At 41.8% G+C, this 22,060-nt stretch overlaps 1 protein-coding gene and 1 long non-coding RNA gene across 2 annotated transcripts in view; both read right to left on the minus strand.

Moving 5' to 3' along the window:
* Nucleotides 1-22,060, minus strand: part of NTN3 (netrin 3) — a 108,236-nt gene that overhangs the window by 32,802 nt on the left and 53,374 nt on the right. The gene's annotated exons all lie outside the window — the stretch shown is intronic.
* On the minus strand, nucleotides 980-2,012 carry LOC134505311 (uncharacterized). The gene is made up of 2 exons (XR_010068718.1): nucleotides 1,269-2,012; nucleotides 980-1,215 (listed from the first exon to the last, which is right to left on the minus strand). It is a non-coding gene; the product is annotated as an uncharacterized LOC134505311 (long non-coding RNA).

The raw sequence follows: 22,060 nt of genomic DNA on the forward strand, positions 1-22,060 counted from the left end.
ATAGCTGCCCATCTCACTGAAAGCTACTCTGTTGGGGAAATTGAGCTTAAACTTGCAGTGTAAACCCCAACTGTTGTAGCTTGTTCAAAAAGCCATGGTTAAAACACCATGGTTAGCATAACGCACAAAAAACAAGCCCATACATTTGCCCAACCTAACTCTTCAGAGGCTTCATTACCTTCAGACTGGACTTGAAGCAGGGACCCCTTTGAATAAAGGAACATTTTCTTTAAGGTAGGGAAAATAGCATACAGTATAGGGCCAAGGATTTAGGTCCTAAATATGAAAGAGGACCATCTGCTGGCTCGTGAATTTTGGAGAAAAATAAAGCTGAACTACATTGTAAAAGCAAACTATTTGGATTTTGAGAACATCATGAACAGGTGGAATAACTTAGCAGGAAGCTGAGGAATCACAAGAGATTGTACTCCTAACAGTTGACAGATGCAAGAGACCATATTATGTGCCACCAAGTCATTTTCGACTCCTAGCAACTACATAAATAGATCTTCTCCACAATGATTTGTCCCTAACCTGGTCCTTCAGCTCGTTCAATGGTGTCCCCATCGCCACTGTAACTGAGTCCATCCCCCTTGCTGGTGGTCCTCTTCTTCTCTTTCCTTCCACCTTTCCCAGCATCAGAGCCTTCTCCAAAGAGAAGACATAATGTGTCTGAAGTAGGGTAATTTGAGCCTAGTCATTTGTGCCTAGAGTGAGAACTCTGAGTTGATTTGTTCAATGATCCATCGGTTTGTTTTCTTGGCTGTCCATGGTATTCTCAGGAGTCTTCTCCAATACCAACTTTCTGACAGGGAACTGCTTATGTACCCATATAAATTGCCTCTCACACTTATGACCTGAAATTATTCACTGACCCACCTCAGAATGCTGTATAAAACAACAACAAGTACCTGATTTATATTACTTTTGTCTAATGAACCCAATATTTTCTACTCTAACATAACGTAACATCTGACAGTTCTTTTCCTTTCTACTTTATTGATACTTTTAGTTAGAGTTGCTGAGAATGGAACATACTGTGTTCAGAGCATGTGTTCCACTAGCTAAATGTCTCTTCATTTTTACTTCATGTTAAGATAAAGGGAAAAAAGGATCTGGGTTGTCATGGGTTTGTTTGCTTAGCATGCTAAATCCAGACCAACAAAACTCAGTCGCTGAGTTCACCCAACACAGTATACTCATAGAAACTATATTCTGTTATCATCTGGTGCTAAGACAACATTAAGCGTTTCAGTGAGACACAGAACCACAAGCTACCAATTAATACTGTATAGTCTAGTGTCTTGGAAGACGCCTTCCACTGAATCTGGGATCCATGCAAGATCGGCCCTCCAACATCTTCTCAATCTTTTGGAATCTAATAAAAGAGAGAACAGGCCCACAACCCTGAATCTCAGGCCCCTGGTGGTACTTAATGGAAGGAAAAGGAAGGGTAACATGTAAAACAACGAGCATCCCACCAACCAGTTTTGGCCCAGTGCCTGTTGGAAGATGGAGGTGGGAGAGGGGGAGATACATATCATGGTTTCCATCAGTGTAACAGTCAAACGCAATTCCAAAACCAAACAAAAATGCACACACATATGCACACCCTTCTACCCTCCCAAACAGAGATGTTATCATTCCATTAATGTCCACCAGATGGGATTTTGCCTGAGCACCATGGCCCAGTGCAAGGGGTCTTCCTGCAAACACAGGGAGAAACATGCTTGCAACTTCTAATGGGGAACAGATGCAATGGGCCTTATCAGATCTTGGCCAGGATTGAAAACGGACATGTTTCCGATGAGGGTATTTGGGGGACTCAGCTGTGATAACACATGGCAGCGGGTGGCGGAGTCCTCAGCTGAAGTTGAGTTGTCCTTTAGCCACAACATGCTTTGAAGCTGGGGCCTTGCATAAAGCTTTTCCCTCTGGAAACAGAGTTGTTCTCTTTCTGGAGGAAATGATGGTCAAGTTGGACCATCTGCCCTCTTCTGTGGTCCTTTCCTTGAAGGGCTGTCTGGCATACTAGGTCAAGGTGTTTTAATCATGAGGTAATAAAGGAACCTGGATTTCCACCAAGGTATAAACCATGAGTGGTTCGGTTCTTCAGCCTCTGGCCAGATTATAGCAAAACCTAGGTTAAGTGTGTATCTGTACAGAAAAGCCAAACTATATATATTTTAGGGTTCTTTTATACCCCACTTTTTTCAGCAAAGCATTCCTTCTTAAATGCTTTGCAAAATTAAGCAACCAAATCTTGAGAGATCCCTGACATCACACTACATCAGCAAGGGGAACTGGGGATCTTCCAAATGTTGCTGAATTACAACTCCCAGCATCCCAGTCATCATAGCCAATGGTGAAGGATGTTGGGAGATGTAGTTCAGCAACATTGGAGGGCTACATGTTCCACAACCCTACTGTACAGAATGACCTCTCCATAAACATGACAGCCATCATGAAGTTATGAAGTATAGGAGGCAGCCTAGTTAAACTTGAGAATCCAAATAGTTCTCTTAAGGTTCCTGTATGGTATCTCCAAGCTAGCAATATACAAGATTGCATACAACCTATGCATACACCCTATTTGCACCTATGCAAATTGGAACATCATCAATTGTAATATTAGGCCTTGAGGGAAGTATTGTCTTCCTTCAGAACCCATCACCATTACACAAAGATCAATATAAGAGAAGGTGGCCCTCTAGTTAGGCTAACTAGAGCACAGGTGACTTTAGATAATCCATCATTTCTCACTTTCAAGAAAAATAAAGCATACCAGCTCTTTAAACTATTTTATCTTCTCTTAGGTTGTATTCATTCTGTTGAAGTTTTAATTGTTGAGTATTATGTAACTGCAGTGAATCTTCAATAGATAAGGTGGCATATAAATAGAATGAACAAATATGGAGAGTATCTCCATCAAAATTAATGGGACGTAAGTTGTCCAGTTCGACCCATAGATTTCCATGGTCTAGTCTCTATGATTCTGTCACTTCTGCTTTTTCTCACATTCAGGCTTTTCTTTTTTAAACTTAAATTCTTTTCATTCTGCTTATGAAGAAAGGTGTCATGAGTACGGACGGTGAGCAGGAGGGGGCCCCTATCCAGGGGGGGAAACGCATGCGTAGTTTAGAGGCTTTGAGCTGTCATTCAAAGAAACCCAGAACAGACTCGTCTTGAGTTTTGGGGTTTATCTGTCTGGGTTTTCCCATGCTTCTTCAGTTTGGTAGGATTTTCTGTCTACAATAGCAGTTAAATAAAACACTGGAGACTTTCTCCTCGTCTCTGTGTGGTCTTTGCTTAGCCAGGACAAAAGGTATGGATTTTGATATGTTCTCCAAAATGAAAAAAATCACATTCTCACTCATTTGCATTGGCCAGATTCTAGAGGTCCAACTGTTTAGCATGGAAAGGTCCAATTGTGTGTCATCTGAGTGTAAAAAGATAAGAGGTCTCTTAATAAAAAGAGGTAGCAGATTCGTTCATTCCCATGATTGTTGCTCAATTCTCAAGCCCATCCATCTGATGGACCTGTTGTCCACTTGGGTTTTTCCTGCACTCAGATTAATCCAAACTCTTTCCATCTCATTTAGAGATAAATGTATGAACTTTTGGAAATCAAAACCCCACATGAACAAAATTCTTTTCATCCTGACTCCAGGTATGCCTAAATCTGGATCCGTTTATTTCCAAAAGTTTTGGTGAATTGTTATTTTTGGCTGATGTATTACTAGCCGTTTGCTAACTTTATTATCGATCCCCATTTTTTAATGCTGACCTTATCTGTTTTATCCAATAATTTCAACTGCTGAAAAGCCTTCGTGGTTTGGGTTTCTTTGTTGTTTTTATTTTAAAAAAATACTATGCAAAAACACTTATCTAAACATTCTATTATAAACCAATATAACAAATAATAGAAATATGGGGAATATGTACAGATCTTGGTTGAAATTGTGAAAGATTTAACTTAATATGCCTTTCAGTTTTATTTGCTGCTTATAAAAAATGGGCAATTTGATATGAAATTTTTTTATCTTCTCATTCAAGTGTTTTAAAAACATTTCTGCAGATTGTCTCTATCCAATCTCTAATAGACAAAAGCTCACAGTTGGCAGGAATGGGATGAACTAATCTTATTTTACAGATTTATTTTTTATTTTTTAGATTTTTCTTTATCCTGCCTTTATTATTTTTATAAATAACTCAAGGTGGCAAACATACCTAGTACTCCTTCCTCCTATTTTCCCCACAACAACAACCCTGTGCAATGAATTGGGCTGAGAGAGAGTGACTGGCCCAAAGTCACCCATTTCATTTAGTTCATGAAATGACAGCCAGTACAGTATACAGGTAGTCCTTGACTTATGACCATTTGTTTAATGACCAAAGTTATGACAGCACTGCAAAAAGAGACTTGCGACTGGTCCTCACACTTATGACTGTCGCAGCGTCCCTGTGGTCATGTGATTAAAATTCAGTGGCTTGGTAACTGACATGTATTTACAATGGTTGCAGTGTCCTGGGGTCATATGATTGCCATTTGGAACCTTCCCAGGGGGCTTCTGACAAGCAAAGTCAGTGCAGGAAGCCAGATTCACTTAATGACTGCGGCAAAAAAAGTTGTAAAATTAGGTGTGACTCACTTAACGACTGCATCACTTGCGATCACCAATTGTGGTCATAAGTTGAGGACTACCTGTAGTGGTTCAGGACTCAGGTTCTAGTCCTCCCTTGGGCGTGGAAGCCAACTGGGTGACATTGGGCCAGTCCCTCCTACTCAGCCCTAACCAATTTATTTGTCAGGATATAGAGCGAAGAACCACACTGAGACCAGAAGATTGAGCTCTAGTGTTTATTATTCTACTCTACAAGACAAAATCTTGCTAAACTGAGAAGGCACTAGCAAATCCTACTAGAAAACCCCAGAAACCTAAGGTGATTCTTTTCTGGTCTTCTTGATTGGAAGCCAAAGAGATTCAGTATTGTGTGTGCACTTTTCCCCCTGGAGAGGACCCCCTTCTTCTTCACCAGCAATCTCCATAACATTTTTCATTGATAATGATTAATAAACTAATAAAATCATCATGGGTTGACCTCTCTCTGGATATGGTCTCTGATACATGTACGTGTTAGCTGCACTATTTCAATTAGTACTAGTTATTGTGTTCATCTCATATAGGAAATGTCTCTGAGCTCAACGTTACCAGAAAACAGATTATGAATGAACTTGAATTACATTGCTGAAATATTCTCCAGAGAACAAGCCCAACAGGCCTGCCTTAAACCTTGCTTCACCTACTATCTTCTATTATTCTTGCTTTAAGCCAGAACAAATCCATTTTTCCAACCAGCCCCCTCTTCTGCTCATCAGCTGATGAGGAAAGAATTTCTAGAAGGGTAGCACTGTTAGTCTTTTGCAGCAAAAGCAAAAAAAAAAAAGAGAGGAGATTTATAACATCATAAAGGCTAACAAATTGATTACTGCATAAGCTGATGTGGACTAGAGGCCATCATGGCCAAATTTACAGTACAATTTATTCTAAAGAAGGCTGTACACTTTTATGGAAGAAGAATGGCACAGGATGGACATATGTAAAATCATTGCAATTTTTTTAAAGAAATGAGAATGATGAGGTCACAATGGCTGGTGGCATTAAGGTTAAGCCATGGCTCCAGCAATGAGGAGTCACTGCTTGCATTGCCAGATGATGCCTGTCTGTTGGTGGATCCTGGGTCAGTGAGTTTTGTCATAATAGAAAGGACATACAGTAGATCTGGGAAGCCGTCACTTTCATACAACAAAGGCTGATGAATAAAATAAAATAAAATGTTGACCATCCAGACCAAATTACTGCTACCAAATGGTGCTGTGAGACAGATATTATGAGCAAAGCAGTTGCCAACATCAGAAGCTCTGGCTGGGATGTGTGTGCACTCAACACAGGCACATCTAGGTGAATGAGGGGGACTAAGGACATCACATGCACGATGACATGGCTGCAAAAATAATCTGAATGGTAAATTATGTCACTGGCCTAATTTGTACAGTTATATGGGATGCACATGGCATCATCATGGGTTCAACTAGTCCTGAACAAAAACAGTTCCTGAAGCCAGCCTTCACAATATGGTGGTCAGTTGTGCCTGCAGGGTGTGGTAGAAAAAATCAAGATGGTGGCTGTAAGGATGCAACCAAAGTTCTGCCCACTTTTGATGTGTGTTGCGTTGATCGCCACCATCTTGAATTATTTGACACCCTGGATGGTGGCATGAATTTTGAACTGGAAAAATCTGAATTGATTGGGACCTGATTTCAGTTGTTTGTTATATGAAGTACAGAAAGCTTAAAACCAGGGGAAGAATATTCCATGTTTAACGGACTATATAAAAATTTAAGACCGACTGATTTCTCGCCAGAAAGGAAAGCTCAATAAAATGCATTTAATGTGGTGTCATTTCTAACAGAATTAAAAGCTTCACTTAGAATCCTTCTGTATTAGAATGCTTGTAAATAAAACATGATCACTTTGCTTTCAGTGTTTAAATTTCAAAGGGGGGAAATGAGATCATTGAATATAGGTATGGATATTAACCTGCATGGGCATACATTTCCTAGCAATAATGACCTGGAAGCAGTAATTTAAAATGAACTCTTCAAATTGACAGGTATTGGATGGGTATCCACTGGTTATGTTAGCAATTAGCTTTATGAACTGATACATTTTTAGAAATGGAAAATTACCATGGAAAAATCCTGTAGTGGAAAATTCCCTGAAATATTTCTCATCAGAGAAAACATTGCCAAACCCACATCCCCGTACAAAGGCATGTCAGCAAGAGGGAGACTTCTGATACTCTCAGTTCAGCACTTTGGGTGGGAAAGTTGGAGGGCATCAGCGTGAACAGGACCAGCATTATTAGAGAAGCACCAGTCTGTTCTTCAAAGTTGCCTACAGGCATAAGAAGAATCCTGCCTACAGGTAGTTCTCACTTCACAACCACAATTGGGACCGGAATTTTGGTTGCTAAGTGAATCAGTCATTAAGCGAATCTGACTTGATTTTATGACCTTTTTTGTGGAGGTCATTAAGCACATCACCATGAGTGTTAAATGAACCACATGGTTGTTAAGTGAATCACACGGTTCCCCATTGACTTTGCTTGCCAAAAGCCAGCTGGGAAGGTTGAAAATGGCGATCACGTGACCACGGGATGCTGCAATAGTCATAAATGCGAACTGGTTGCCAAGCGACCAAATTGTGATCATGTGACTGGGGGGACGCTGTGATGGTTGTAAGTGTGAGGACCGGTCATAAGTTGGTTTTTTCAGCACCGTCATAAGTTCAAACCATCACTAAACGAGTGGTTGTTAAGCAAGGACTACTTGTACTGGGTTCCACCAAAAGCCTGTCTAATCTAGGCCCCTACTTTTAATTGTGGTAAACACAAGACAGGTAAAATAACACTCTTCTTCTTCCGAGCCTCCAGGACAATCTCTCATCCTTTATAGCTGTCTAACCTTGTGGCTGTCACTCTATCTGGTGAAAGCAAATTCGTTTAACTTTGCAAACTATGAGGGTTGGTCCCTTTGGTTGGTCCAGAACCAGGTCTAATTCTGAGCTTCACTGAACAGGGTAGAAGCAGGAGTGATGTTCCTACTTTCTACACCCCATGCATAATTTTATGGCTCTTCCTTATTTTTTTCCCTGATTGGGTCCTTCAAAAGCTCAAGTCTGGTCGAAGTGTGGTTCCTTACAAATTTCCTCACTTATTGTATAAATGAACTATGGTACTTGATGGCACAGAACGATTTAGAAAGTTTCAAAGCAGAGTTAGACATTGATGGAGAACAAAGCAATGCTTATCTCCAGACTCAGCCGCAAGATGTCATTGGCTACCAATTTCTGGGGAGCATGAGTGGGAAAGAAGAATTGTCCTCATGGCATTCCCTAAGGCTTCTAGATTTTAGACTTGATCGCTGCTAAGATTTTTAGGCATCATCTAACCCGTATCATCTAACCCACATAGCAATGTGCTCTACGTGGGGCTACCCTTGAAGAGTATCCGGAAGCTACAGCTGGTTCAGAATTTGGCCGTGCGAGCAATTTTGGGTGCCCTAAGGATGGCACATGTAACACCTTTGCTGCGGGAGCTGCATTGGGTGCCAGTTTGCTTCCGGGTCCAATCCAAAGTGTTGGTTATCACCTTTAAAGCCCTACATGGCATGGGGCCAGGCTACCTGAGGGACTGTCTCACCCCCATTACGTTGACCCATCCCACCTGGTCAGGCAGAGAAGGCATGTTATGGACCCCATCCATGAAAGAATGTCAACTGGCAGGGACCAGGAAGAGAGCCTTCTCTGCCATTGCCTCTGCCCTGTGGAACACACTTCCCCCAGAGGGGAGGCGGGCCCCCACTCTCCTGGCCTTCAGGAAAGGGGTGAAGACCTGGCTCTGCCATCTTGCGTGGGGCGTGAGGAGGGGTAACCAACCCTGGGGGTAGTTAGCACCCTGAAGATGCTCCCGTAGATCAAGAATTTTTTAATGTCTACATCTTGGACTATCCTTTTTAAGAATTTTATTTAAGAATTTATTTAAGAGTCCCCCCGGAGGGGAGAGATGGGCGGTGAATAAATTTATAAAATAAATAAATATTGTTTTATTGCATTTTAACAACTACTCTTGTTTTAATGTAAACTGCCCAGAGTCATTCTTTGAGTGAGATGGGTGGTGACTGGATTTGAACTATAAATAAATAAATAAAATAAATAAATAAAGGGGAGAAGCAGCTGGGGACACCCCCTTCTTCTGAGGCGACGCTCGCTCTTTTGCACCAAAGCGCAGCTCTGCAGGCTGCGGGTTGCCAGCGCTGCACTTAAATCATTCCTGTTTCCCGCACCAAAGAAGCTTCCATGAACCGTGAGCTGAGGACATTTTTGCTCCTAAAAGCTTAGCTGCAGCCACAGCTTTGACAGCTCTCCCTGGATCTTGTGGATGTTTTATGGCTTTTCTTCAGTTATGCAGATTGATCTCAAGACGTGCTTGCGCTGGCTTTTCAGCTACAGCTGTTCAATTAAACCAAGTCTGAACATTTGTAAGTTCCAGCTTTACTTATCTTCAAATTCGCTTTAGGCTTTACTCACTAGCCGGGAGGAATCATAATCACTTTGTTAGCTGTAATTCGGTTTTCTCCTTCCAGATATCCTTGGGACATCAGACAAGTCTTCCACAGGGTGCTGCCTCGGCTTTGGGCGGGGAATATAAAAAGCTGGCAACAAGGATGCCTTGAAATGGCTTGAGTAGATAACACCCCTGGCTTTGGCACAGAAAATGCATTAGAAATCTGAAAAACTATTAATGGCATCAAGCGCAAAGGCAACAAGTGAGACCTGATGCCTTTGTACTGATACTCGAGATAAGGGGAAAAGGCTTGTTTTAGTTTACATCTGAATTCAAACTTGCTGAATTTTGCCGTTTGGAACCAATGCGCCAAGTAAAATTGGTGTCCTGCAAACTCTGCACTTTTCAGAATGTTGAACAGCTCATGGATTCAACTCCTTTCTCCTGATAGGAGGGAAAAGCCTGCACAAAAAGGCACGCCGATTTAAAAATGTGCAAAAATGTTTTATGTCAGACAAAATCATTTGCAAAATCTATCATCTTTATCATCTATCTATCTATCTATCTATCTATCTATCTATCTATCTATCTATCTATCCTATGCAAAATTCAAATTAAAATACACATGTTTGCATAAAATGCATACTTCTTTTAAAAAAATAAAATGACTATCTGGAAGTGGGAGAAACTTACTAATGAAAAAAAATGACATTTACTAATGGAAGGATGAAAAACTTTGCAAAACTGAAATGGATGGATTGCAATGCAGATTTGTTTTCCACCTTTGGTTTTTTTTTTTTTTTTTTTTGCAAACCTTATCATATTCCCTTAAATATTTGTAGGTTGCCTGTTTGGGCAATTGAAAATCTGATCAAGAAATATAGCTACAATAATCTAGTTACTGGAAGGAAAAAGAAGAAGAGGATGACCAGCAGCAAGGTGGGTGGGCTCAGTCAACAGCGGTGATGGATGCATTGTTGGAAGATATGAAAGACCAGGTTAGGGAGCGCCCTGGAGAAAATCTGTGTGGTTGCTAAGAATTGACAATGACGTGATGGCACATAATCCATCAGTCAATCAAGTTATAGTAATATTATACCTATCATATAGGTATTATAAAGAATGCAGGTTTGAAGCCATTCATTGCTGAGGTTTATTACAAGAATAGCCTTCAAAGACATGAGAGGAGCAAGGATAGTTTGACAGCCCTCATCTTATTATCAATCTACCCTCACAAATTAATAGATTCAGAGTGGGATAGAAACTGGCCCAAAGACACTTGGTGAGCTTCAAGAGTTGGGAAGAGATTTGAATCAGGTCCTCCACCGTCCTAGTCCAAATTTTAAAATCATCAGCAGGGATGTTGCAGGATGGAAGCCAAGAAAATGAGGCAAAGCCATGAGAGTCTTGTAAAAGGAGGTTGGGGCCAATCTGAAGGACCCATTCACAGAGGCTGTCTTGAGGAATCTTCATGAAATGCTTCTCTGGGTCTTATCACCCCTCTTCCAGCAACGATGAATCCTTGTGTACTGTCAGAATATTAGCAGTAACGCCAAGGAGCCTTGTTTATGGATTCCAGTGGCTTCTTTTTCTCTGGGACTCTGTGAAAACTGAAACAGGAAGTGCCACCCTCAAAAACCCTCATCCAGAGCCTGCTGGAGTTGGGCAGCCAATAAATTTAAACCAACAAACCAACAAACATATACAGTACAATCCTGGAAATCTTCCTGGAGAGAGATGATGTGTGTTGCCCTACTCTGCAGGATTGACCGATTTGTCCTCCTAAAAGAAATGCATCCGATGAACCATCACCACCCCTTCCAGGGCATTAAAGTCTGTGGTTAGGCCATCTACCAGAGCTGTATCCCTTCTTAATGGAGATGCTTTGTCACTAATGCTCTGCAATTATGGGCTCAGAAGATCTCAAAGCAGGACTTGCCCCAACAGTCTTCAAGCTGAGTTTCAGCTATACAGATTAGACAGAGGAAAACAGAATATAATTCAGCAGAGGAAGGGAGGGGACGTTTCTCTTGGTATTCACTGTGAAAGGAAGATGACTGAAACACTGCCAGGGATTTATGGGGGGAGGGGGAGAGTAGAGTGGGTGGGAATTGACCTAGACTTCACTTCAGACACTCCTGCACAGACAGCCTCAAGTCTTCCTGAGTGAATCCCTAGCTCTTCCTCGGCACCCCACAACCTTGGACCACAAATCAGCACTTCGTGTGTACCTGTGTGGCATAGGATAAGTAGGATCTTTTCGAGGAAGGCATCTAAATCCTGAGCAAAGAACATAAGCTGAGTAACAAGAGCTTCAATTTCCACCATGCCTGGTGATAGCAAAGCTGAGAGCAATAGGAGAAAGGTAAATAAATGACTGGGGAGGCTGACAAAGACCAGCTGACTCTTCCTAGAAGCTGTCTAGTGCGCAAGGTTCCACTTACTGTGTTCTAGACACCTGATGAAGCTTTGAGGTGAGTGATTCATGACAGACAAAAGAAAGAATTTGTTTTCACCTAGTGTATGGTTAACTAGTAGAATTGTCTATCCCCAGAAGTGGGAATGGCACCAATCCTGAACTCCATTCTTATGTTATATGCATCAAGGGAGAAGGAAAGAATATTGGAGGGGAAGAAATGCCATCTAACACTGTGTGGCTTTGCTTGTCTAGCCAATACCTCCAAAGTTGCATGGGTCCTCCCACAATGACATTCAAGCAAAAGAACTCTGGGTATCCACCTCTGAAAGCATTTGAAGACATGGACAAGAATAGAGACAGATGAGAAGGTAATGCTCTGGAATGTCTACTGTGAGAAACCTCAGCTCCTGGAACAATGGTGACCAGTTCAGGAAGAAGAAAAGGGATTAACCAGAAGCAAGACAGCCTATGAAGATGCAGCATTATCTTCTTGTGGCAGATACAGCCTACAGAATGAGAACGATGTCATGGCCAAGATGTAAACAAGGAATTAAAGGTTGTGAAAGAAGATGAAAAACAGTAAGGTGGTAAAATATTCCAAATAATAACAACTTTGCCCTGGACAATGATAACAAGCAGGACAGAACATGGCCTCTTTCTAGACATGCTACCATTAAGGACAGAATTGGGCTTCTTTCCAAGTATGAAAGCATGTAAATGAGATCACCAACAAGTGAGCTACGAGACATTGAATTGAATGGTCTTGAGTAGTAGATTCATCTTAAAATCATACGTAAGAGCAGGGAACATCAATACTATGCTAAGCAAATGTTTATATGAAGCAATGTTCTATCTATTTTGTAACAGTAAGAGAGTGTTGTGTCATATCTGCTGTTGCTTCAATTTCTTGCTTGCTCTAACATCCTCTTCAAATGACCCAAACAATGCAGTCTTGAGCATCCTGCTTTATTTGATTTTACATTCCAAAAATTGATTTTTGTCATTCTTTCTGTGTCCATAACAGTAGCCTTCAATAAGATCTGGGTCTGACATAGGATTTGGCAGCCTAGAAATCCTCATTTGGTGTCCACGTATTAGGGAGTAAGGATAATGGGTGAGAAGGATGAAGTTCAATCCTCCAACTGGGCTTTAGGTAATATTTTCAAGGTGAAGTAGACATTTGCGGAAATAGGCCTATCAAAAATGACTTCCAGTGATGGCCATTTGAATATGCAGAATCTCATATCCACATTCTTGGATGTACATCTGAACTACATCACAACGATCAGGAAAATGAGAAGGTTGGTTGTCAACTGCAATCCAGGTCACACATGGGCTTGGGAAGTGCAATTGGGTCAGTTCCCTCTAAAATTTCTCTCCTTCTTCAACTTTCTTCCTCTCCCTGCAGAATCTGCAACACACTCTTTCCTGGCGGTACTACCTGAACTTCCTTGCAACCAGAGATGCCCGTGGCTTGAACCTGAAAGTGCCTTTGTGTAAAACATGAGTCCCACCCTTGAGGTACTGGCTCCAGCATAAAACTGGGGGAAGGGAAGACCAACAAAGAAAGCTTGGGAGGGCCAGCTTCAAAATGAATCAATCTCAAAAATGTGCATGTGTGCGCGTGTGTTTGTATGTGCAAGCCTAGGAAGAGGCCGGGAAAATTTCACAGCAGCTGTGGTCCCAGCAAATCCCTTTCCAGCCCCACAGAGGAAATGACTCAGGGTTTTTTTTTTTTTTTTTTGAGAAACCACAGGCTGACAAGTTCACTGCCTGCCTGCCACTCTTCGCCGGGCTGCATTTTTTTGGGTATCTTTCTCACTCTCAGCTGCTCTCCAGGAAAGTGTGTGGACTAAGGAAGAGACATCAATCCAACCTGTCCAGGAGAGTGACAGTCAGTGGCTGTAGACAGCAGAAGGGCATTGGGTGTCACTTCCCTGCTATATGGGGGACCTCAGAGATGAAGGAAATGGAAATAAAAAGCTGTGATGAAGAAACTATGGGGGTGGCAGTTACACCAAGTCATCATCATCATCATCAAGAAGAGAAGGGGGGGAAGAGAAGAGAAGGACAGAAGAGGGGAGAAGAGGGGGGGAGAGGAGAACCTCAGGAGGACAAGAATCTTCTTTGCAATGTATTTTATATGTATAGATCTATCACTACCTTCATCTTGGAGGTTCACACATTAACCTATGATTTGTTGAATAATCCACAATTATTATTTCAAAAACATGACAAGCCATAAACTGTGGTTAATAACTACATGGCTGTGTTTACATAAGATGTGCAACCAAAGCCATATCATAGTCTCGAGTACAAGGAGCGAACCCAGTCCATTTCTGTCTCAAGGAGGATCTTTTCAAAGCAAGAATGAAAAGAAGGCACCACTGGCAATGGATCCCATCTTAACATGACACGGGATCATTTTTTCTGAGCAAGTCACTATAGATTATATCATGCTCAACTGCCTTATAAATCACCTCTCTGGATTTGTTCCAGACCTTCCCCGTGAACAGACTTTCTGGCAGACGGCCACCTTCCTCATTTTTAAGTTCTCCCCTTTCCCCAAAACTTTTATTACAGGAGTATCATCCTGGAAAGGGAGGTGTAATGATAACCACAGGTCTTAATTGTTCTTTCCTCAAGACTTGCTAAGAGAATTATTCCAGGACAAATGTAGGAGGGGATGGTCATTTGCTACAGCTATTGCTTGTTTGACTTGCTGGAAGGTCAGCTCTGGGGAAAGAAAAGGGGTCAAATGCAAGAATATTCACACTTACGGCTGCAGCAATCCTAATTTTTAAGCCAATGGTTCCTAAAGCAATGCTAGTCACAAACCAGAAAAAGTTGATTGATTGATTGCTTAATTATTCAAATTTAGTTAGTTGATGCAGGAAATAATAGCATTCACTATCCTCTCTTGTTTTCCCAAGGCAGGAAAATCCCACTCACCCATTGCATGTTGTTGTTGTCGTCATTGTTGTTGTTGTTAGTTGCTGTCGAGTCATTTACGACTCATGGCGACCCTATGTATAACAGAATGAAATGCTGTTCGGTCTTGTGCCATATGCCTGTTCCAATGTTTGCATCCATTGTTGCGGTAATTGTACCAATCCATCGCACTGAAGGTCTTCCTCTTTTCCGCTGGCCCTCGACTTTACCAAACATGATGTCCTTTGCAAGTGATCGGTCTTTCCTGATGATGTGCCCAAAGAATGAGAGTCTAAGCCTAGTTATCTTCGCCTCTAGCGAACATTCTGGCTGTATTTCTTCTAATACTGATTTGTTTGTTCTTCTGGCAGTCCATGGTATTTTCAATAATCTTCACCAACACCACAACTGAATGCATCAGTTCTTCTATCTTCCTTTTTTAATGTCCAACTTTCACAGGCATATGTGGCAATTGAGAAGACCATGGCATGAGTCAGATGCAGCTTTGTTTTTAAACTGACATCTTTACTTCTGAATCGTTACTTCTGAATCTGCCATCAAAGACCTATCTAAAGTTTACTTCGGAAAACTTTAGATAGGCCTTTGATGGCAGATTTTCACAGCCCGATACGTCATTTGATTTCTTGATTACTAGTTCCCTTGGCATTGATCATTGATCTGAGTAGACTGAAATTGTTGATGACTTCAATTTCTTCTCCATTTATTGTGACATTGTTTATTGGTCCATTTGTGAGTATCTTCCTCTTCTTCACATTCAGGTGTAGTCAGTATTGCTGACTACGATCTTTGATCTTCGTCAGCAAGTACTTCAAGTCTTCTTCACTTCCAGCAAGCAAAGTTGTATCATCTGCATATCGCAGGTTGTTAATGAGTCTTCCACCAATTCTGATACCCTGTTCTTCTTCATACATTCCTGCTTCTCAAATTATTTGTTCAACATACATATTGAATAAGTAGGGTGAAAGTATACAGCCTTGCTGCACACCTTTTCCAATTTTGAACCACTCGGTATCACCGTTTTCTGTTCTAAGGACTGCCTCTTGATACATGTACAGGTTCTGCATGAGTACAATTAAGTGCTCTGGAATTCCCATTCTTCGTAATATTAACCATAACTTGTTATGGTTCACACAGTCAAACACCTTTGCATAATCAATGAAACAGAGGTAAATATCTTTCCGGTATTCTTTACATTCAGCCAAGATCCATCTGACATTGGCACTGATATCTCTCATATCGCATCCTCTTTTAAATCCAGCTTGGACTTCTGGTAGTTCTCTGTTGATGTAAGGCTGCAAACGTTGTTGAATTATTTTCAGCAAATTTTGCTAGCATGTGAAATTAATGAAATTGTTCAATAATTTCCACATTCTGTTTGATCTCCTTTCTTTGGAATGGGTATGAATACGGATCTCTTCCAGTCAGTTGGCCAGGTTGTTGTCTAAAATAAATTTATTTGGCACATGGGGATATGATGGAGGCCCAGAGAAGTTGGAATCCAGTTAATCATCAGCCCTGCCCTGTCTATCCTACCACACCTCTGCTTCTTCAGTGCAGGTGGGCAAACTTCTGTCCCTGTTTTCCTCTTCAAAGTAGCCTCCATCTGGACAGCTTTGAACAGAGAATGCCTTCTCATAATGTAGAGGTAGGCAGCATTTGAAGGATCTGGGAGGTCCTCCTGACCTCCTGAAGAACTACAGAAGACCATCCAGGGATAGACAAATAGGTGTGGTCTGTTATTTGCTCTTTAGGGGTTCAAGGGTCAGGATGGGCCTCCGAATCACTCCAAACCCCAGTTGTAACCCATAAAGCTTAGAACCAAAGTATCCGAGGTACTGTCTCCTCCAGATACAACAGACTCATTCAGGGTGTTGTCAGAAGCAAGTGGTTGAATGCTGCCCCAAGTGAGATCAGAGGGAGGGAAGCTAGAACATGTTGCTTCTTTGTCTATATCCCTATGTTATGGAACACCCTAACTTCAGAGATCCAAAGAACCCCCCCTCTGAGAGTTTTCTGGAGACCTCTGACGACACCGTTCTCTTGCAGTGCTTTTCATGAATGCGGGGAAGCAGAGTGCTATGAGATGCCTGGTTTCACGAGCAGTGCAGATTTTTTACATATGTATGGTGGTATGTAATTCTGTAACCTGCCACGAATTTTTAGCAGTTGGCAGTATAAAAACGATATTATTCATGAGTAATAAAAAAATGAAAAAAATAGGCAGAAATGGCGTGATTGAAATTGGGTCATTGGCTGCCAAACTCCAGTGGCGTGATCTTGGGATGCTTAGGGGTACAACGGGTATGCTGCTGGGCTATGTACAGAGAACTCATTGATAGTGGGTTGTCCTCCTATGGCATAGAGTCATGTTTGTTGTAAAGAAGAACACCTGACTACATGTTTATTTATGATGCCCTCTGTGTATGTTACATAAATGATCCCATATCATATTGTTGGTGGAAGAGGGGCAGATAGATCACCATGTACTTGTTGGAGGTATCAGCAAATCAGCATGCCTCATTAGCATGTGGATGAGTATGTAAATTCTCCATGCACTTCTGGAGGAAGCAGTTTGTTGCCCCTCCCACAGTCCTCACTTCCTCTTCCTTTTTCTTCATAATTGGAGAAGCAGCACGCAGCATGCTTTGAAGCCCTCTCCATCTTGGGCCATGCAGTCGGCCTAAGAAAAGAGGTTTTCCCCTATTCCCCATGCAGCTCTTAGCAGCAATGAGGGCTAAGTGTAAATTAAGTTTAGGGAAAGAACAGAAGAAACAAGGAACATCATTTTTCTACCGAAGATGGATGTAAGTGAACCAAATAAATCAGTAAGACTCTTTTTACTTACTTTTGAACCTACTTCGTCTAAGTGTGTAATTCTTTATGCTTGGGTGGACTGTGTAAGATCAATAACCTACATTTCTCTAACATGCTCATTAAAGCTATTTTAGATAATATTCTTTTTTTGTGCACATCTTTCACTGTGTTCTGCTCCATTCAGTGGTTCTAGCTGTCCACTAATAGCTACTAGACTGCCAACATACTCATCATTCATTATGGATGATGCAGATAGTGAATGTGCCACATGGCGCATCACCATCCCACGTGCCCCTGCCCACACCCAACCCTGGAATTACCCTCTCATGTTCCCCCCTATCTTAAAACAGAGGTATACTTGAAAAAACAGTGGGGTGCGGCCAGGACAAAACCTACATTTGGATTTTGTTTCCTTGCCGTTTAAAACAAATTCGACTCAACTGCAGTTTGCATGATTGCTTGGCATTCATGCATTTAATGCTTTTCTCCTCCGATCCAATTAAAAATGTTCAGTCAGGAGCAAATTTGGATGGGCTCCAGATGTTACAACAAAGGCTTTCAGGAGATGCAAGAAAGCGAGGGGGGAGGATGTAGGGCCTGAAGATGGCCTATTAATAGCAAAGATGCTTGTGGGGCACCTGGTTTGAGCTCCCTGTTCACTTACTTCCTTATCTGTTGGGTTAGGTTGGCCAAATTGTTCCAGGAACATGTCACTTCCCTTCACCCTGGCACATCCCCCAGATCATGTCTGTTCTCTCAGAGCCAAGGTCATATTCCTCCCTTCCCTGTGGTATCTTCCTGCTGGAAACCAAGCTTCTTGAGGTGACATCAATTCTATGTCTCAATCCCTCCCGGATGGTGCTTCAAAAAACAGAGGGCACCCTTCCAAGGTGGCTGCCACAGAGAGGTGACAAAGATCACCATGTGCTTGAGCCAAGAGTGTGAACTTTTCAGGCGAAGGGGAACTGAAATGATATGGAAAGGAGGCACCCACAGGAATATGAAGCCCTGCCAATTCACCGCCTGGGTGATTAACAATGATTACTCCTCCATTAACTAATTAACTGGGTGACAGAGAGATCCCACTTGCTTCCCTCTAGAACTCTTGCCTTGTATTTTACAAGAAGCTCGTTACAATTGGAACATTTCTCTGTGGTGTTACCACAACCCCGTAGGATAGACTGGGCTTTTTTCTAGGCCATTCAGGAAGAATGAAGAAAGGACTTTCCAAAGCACTCAGAACGAGGCCTGTCTTCAAAGAGAAACACAAAGTTCTTGCTGGTTTGTAGGACACCCAGTGATGAACCATTGTGAACTGCCAGAAAATTTCTTCCTGAGCCATTTTCACATTGCAGTTGCTGTAAAAAGAAAACAGCCCTTACCCTATCGAATACCTACTAAGGGTCAATGCTTATAAATGAAAAGCAATAATCTTGATTAAAGAAAAACATCTCTAGGACTGAGATTATATTCTGCATGCATTCAGGTCCTGGGATATTGAAAGCCGGCATTTGACCGGAGGTGTCTTGGAGGTAAAAAGAGAAAGGCAGAGAAGCATTGGGGCCCTTCTGTATAGATGTGCTACTTGTGCAAAATCCCATTTGAGAAAAAGCATTTTTCTTCACTCAGAAAAAAATGCCCCTTCTAAGATGGCTGTTGATCTTGGAGTCTGCACCGGATGTCTGTAGGATTGAATGCTGTCATCCCAGTGACACATTTTGTGGGGCAGCCTGAAGATGCTGGTGCCCACAACAAGTCAGCAAAATAGTCTCTCTCTTCAGTTTCCATTCTTCATTTCTTTATGTGTTTGCTTCCTTCTACCTTTGGCAACTGCTTTTATACTTACTGGTTTTATGTGTTGATATTGATATTTGCTTGCTTTCTGAACTACTTTTCTTTACTTTTCTTATTTATTTGTAGATGGACAGATAGGCTTTTTTTTTTTTTTAGTAAAATTTTTAATTTTAACTGTCTTTTAATCTTATTCTTACTTAGACCTGGATTCTCTATGATGGGTCCTATGTGCCTGTTTTCCCCACATTGTATCCTCCTTTGCTTTTTATATTATGTACTTCTGTACCCTTTTGATATTGTATTGCTTTATGCTGGTCTTTGCCGTAATAAAGTTTTTTGTGAGAAAATGACAAAAGCAGCATTGCACCCAGGGGTGTCTGCAGGGATGGGTAAGTGGGCCAAAAAAGCCAAGATGCATATTAAATGCATTTTTAAAAGGGGCGGGGCTTTGATCACATGGTTATAACTACCATCTTGACTTTTGGACCTGTGGACCGCCCCGGTGGTCTGCTTCCCAAAGTTTGATCTGAGTTTGATTCCAATGCACACAATTAGCTAAGTTATATTTTAATATGCAGACCAAGTTTTTAGACTCAAGGTTGCAGGAACACTTTACGGTTTGAGATTTAACTCTTGGGTTTAGAATTTCTTTGTTCTCTTCTTGCCTAACAAGGATGGGCATAAAGTAAAAATAAAATAATTATTTAACATATTTTATATTCCTTCTCATTCTCTAATCACCCCCAAACGATCTGCAATGATCGAGTCAAATCTAAAAATGATCTGTTAGGAAGGCAGATATCAAGGGGAGTTAACAACTGGGGCAGGCCAACAAAAAGTTATGACTTAAAAAAAAAAGAAAAAGGTAAATTTATTGCTTATGTCTTTTCTTCCTCCTGCAGTCAATCACCCACACATTCTGCCTATTAACTAAATCTATCCATGTCTCAGTCTTCCGAACTGACGTGCACATACTTGGAAGGGATTCCTGTGGCGTTTCATAGGGCTGATCTAGATTGCCCTGTTAGAGGATACAAAGCCAGAATACGTTGGGAGATTTGTTATCGGTAAATCTAGAAAGGAAATAAAAGAGGTTCTTGGCAGATTCCCTGGGTTTTGCATGAGCCAGGCTCAGAGGCAGGGAAGAGGGGTGGCCCTGAGGTCACCTTTATATATTTACAGATGCCCACCCTTGCCAAGGCCACCGAGGCTGGGAAACGTGGAATGCACCCATGTCACAGCTATGATGCCTTGACGCAAATGAATCAGGCTCTCCCAGACTGGGAATTATGATTAGCCTTGAGTCAAGAGTCCCCCAGCTTGGTCTGGCTCACAGAGATGTCACCTAGACTGTTTTCCAACTTTCTAGACCCAGGGGATGGTGAGAAGTTCTGAGCTAAAAATGCTTGCGAGCAAACAAACCTCTCTGAACATCAGGAACTGAGTCAACAAGCCTTGTGTAGTCCTGTATGATTCACAGCCTGTCTGCTGAGGGCCGATCCAGATGTGCAGCCAATTGCACAACAGCCTAAGCCTGTTCTTGCATGGGCCAGGCGTCGTAGAAACACCAGGCCCAAGGTGGCCTCCTGTCCCAGCAGGGGATCCTAACCTCACGGTCTCCCACATGGAGAGAAGAGGGGAGAGATGGCAAGAGTTGGCTGCTGTGATGGTTGATGAAGAAAGAGAAGTAGGATCTTCTCTGGTTTAGGAAAAAAACCCAGGGAAGTAGGATCTTCTCTGGTTTAGGATTTTCAAAAACCCAGGGATGGGTCTGACAGCAGGAACAGCGTCTTAGGATACAGTCCCTTGAATGCAGATCCACCAGAAACTTTGTTTGAATTTTGGTCTGTTCTGTAAGAATGTCTTTGGCCATATAATAATTTTCTGGGCATTGGAACCATATTTTTGGTACACGTGACTGAATGGCTTATTGAGGAAGTCTTTTGAAGTCCACATCCTCCATGAGGTCAACTAGAGGGTGTTCTACCGAACACTATTTGTTAGAATTCGAAAAGAGATTTGCTATTTTGTCCACAGAGCAGGGAACCCCTAACTAAAACAGGTGGTGACCATCTATGATGGACACCTCAGCTGCAGAAAGGCATATCTGGGTATTCTTGAGGGCATCTGGGGGAGAAAGGACCAGAAGGTTTTTAAAATTTTATTTGGTATAAGATGGGGCAGAGAGAAACTTGAACAGGCTTTCAAAAGTCGGCTATTCTACCATACCATAATAAAGAGTATTCCTGGAATTCCTGCCATGCCTGTTTCTTGACCTGGTTTACCTTGAAGGGCTGGCTCTTGGATAGGAGACCACTAGGACATTTCAGGGCTGTAGGCTATACTGGCCAGTTGAAAAAACATCCAGGAAGATGGCAAGAGCAAAATATTTTGATATTGTTGTCATGAAAACAAACGTCAAGTGCAACTTGAAGGAAACTTTTTAATGTTTCAATTGTTATGGAACTCTAACTAGACTGTAGGCAAACTTTTAAATGTGAGAAAGTTCAAATCACCTGTAATAAAGACCGGGAACCTGTACTTAACTAGTCACAGAACAAAACACCTTCCTGAAATATTCTAGATCAGTGTTTCTCAACCAAGAGGTGTGGAGTTCAACTTCACGCTGGCAGGGGAATTCTGAAAGTTGAAGTCCACACCTCTTAAAGTTGCTAAGGTTGAGAAACACTGCTCTAGATACATCAGAAGGATATTGTAATGGTATGTGGGGAAGACCTTGGGAGACTGGGCCAAGAGTTGGTGCCAAGGGAACAGTCAGCTAAGAGACAGCATAGCCAGCAGCAGGGAAGGGCAAGAGGCTCAGGAGGGACCCTCCCTAGTTTCTCAGGCTGTAAAGGAGACAAGGGGACAAAATTGTACTTTGAGATTTGCAAGATTCTGTTAATGTAGCTTTACAATAAAGTAGAATTAGCTCATCTGGTCATGTTTCCT

Source organism: Candoia aspera, chromosome 14 (genome assembly GCF_035149785.1).
Source record: "Candoia aspera isolate rCanAsp1 chromosome 14, rCanAsp1.hap2, whole genome shotgun sequence".
Taxonomy (NCBI): Eukaryota; Metazoa; Chordata; class Lepidosauria; order Squamata; family Boidae; genus Candoia; species Candoia aspera.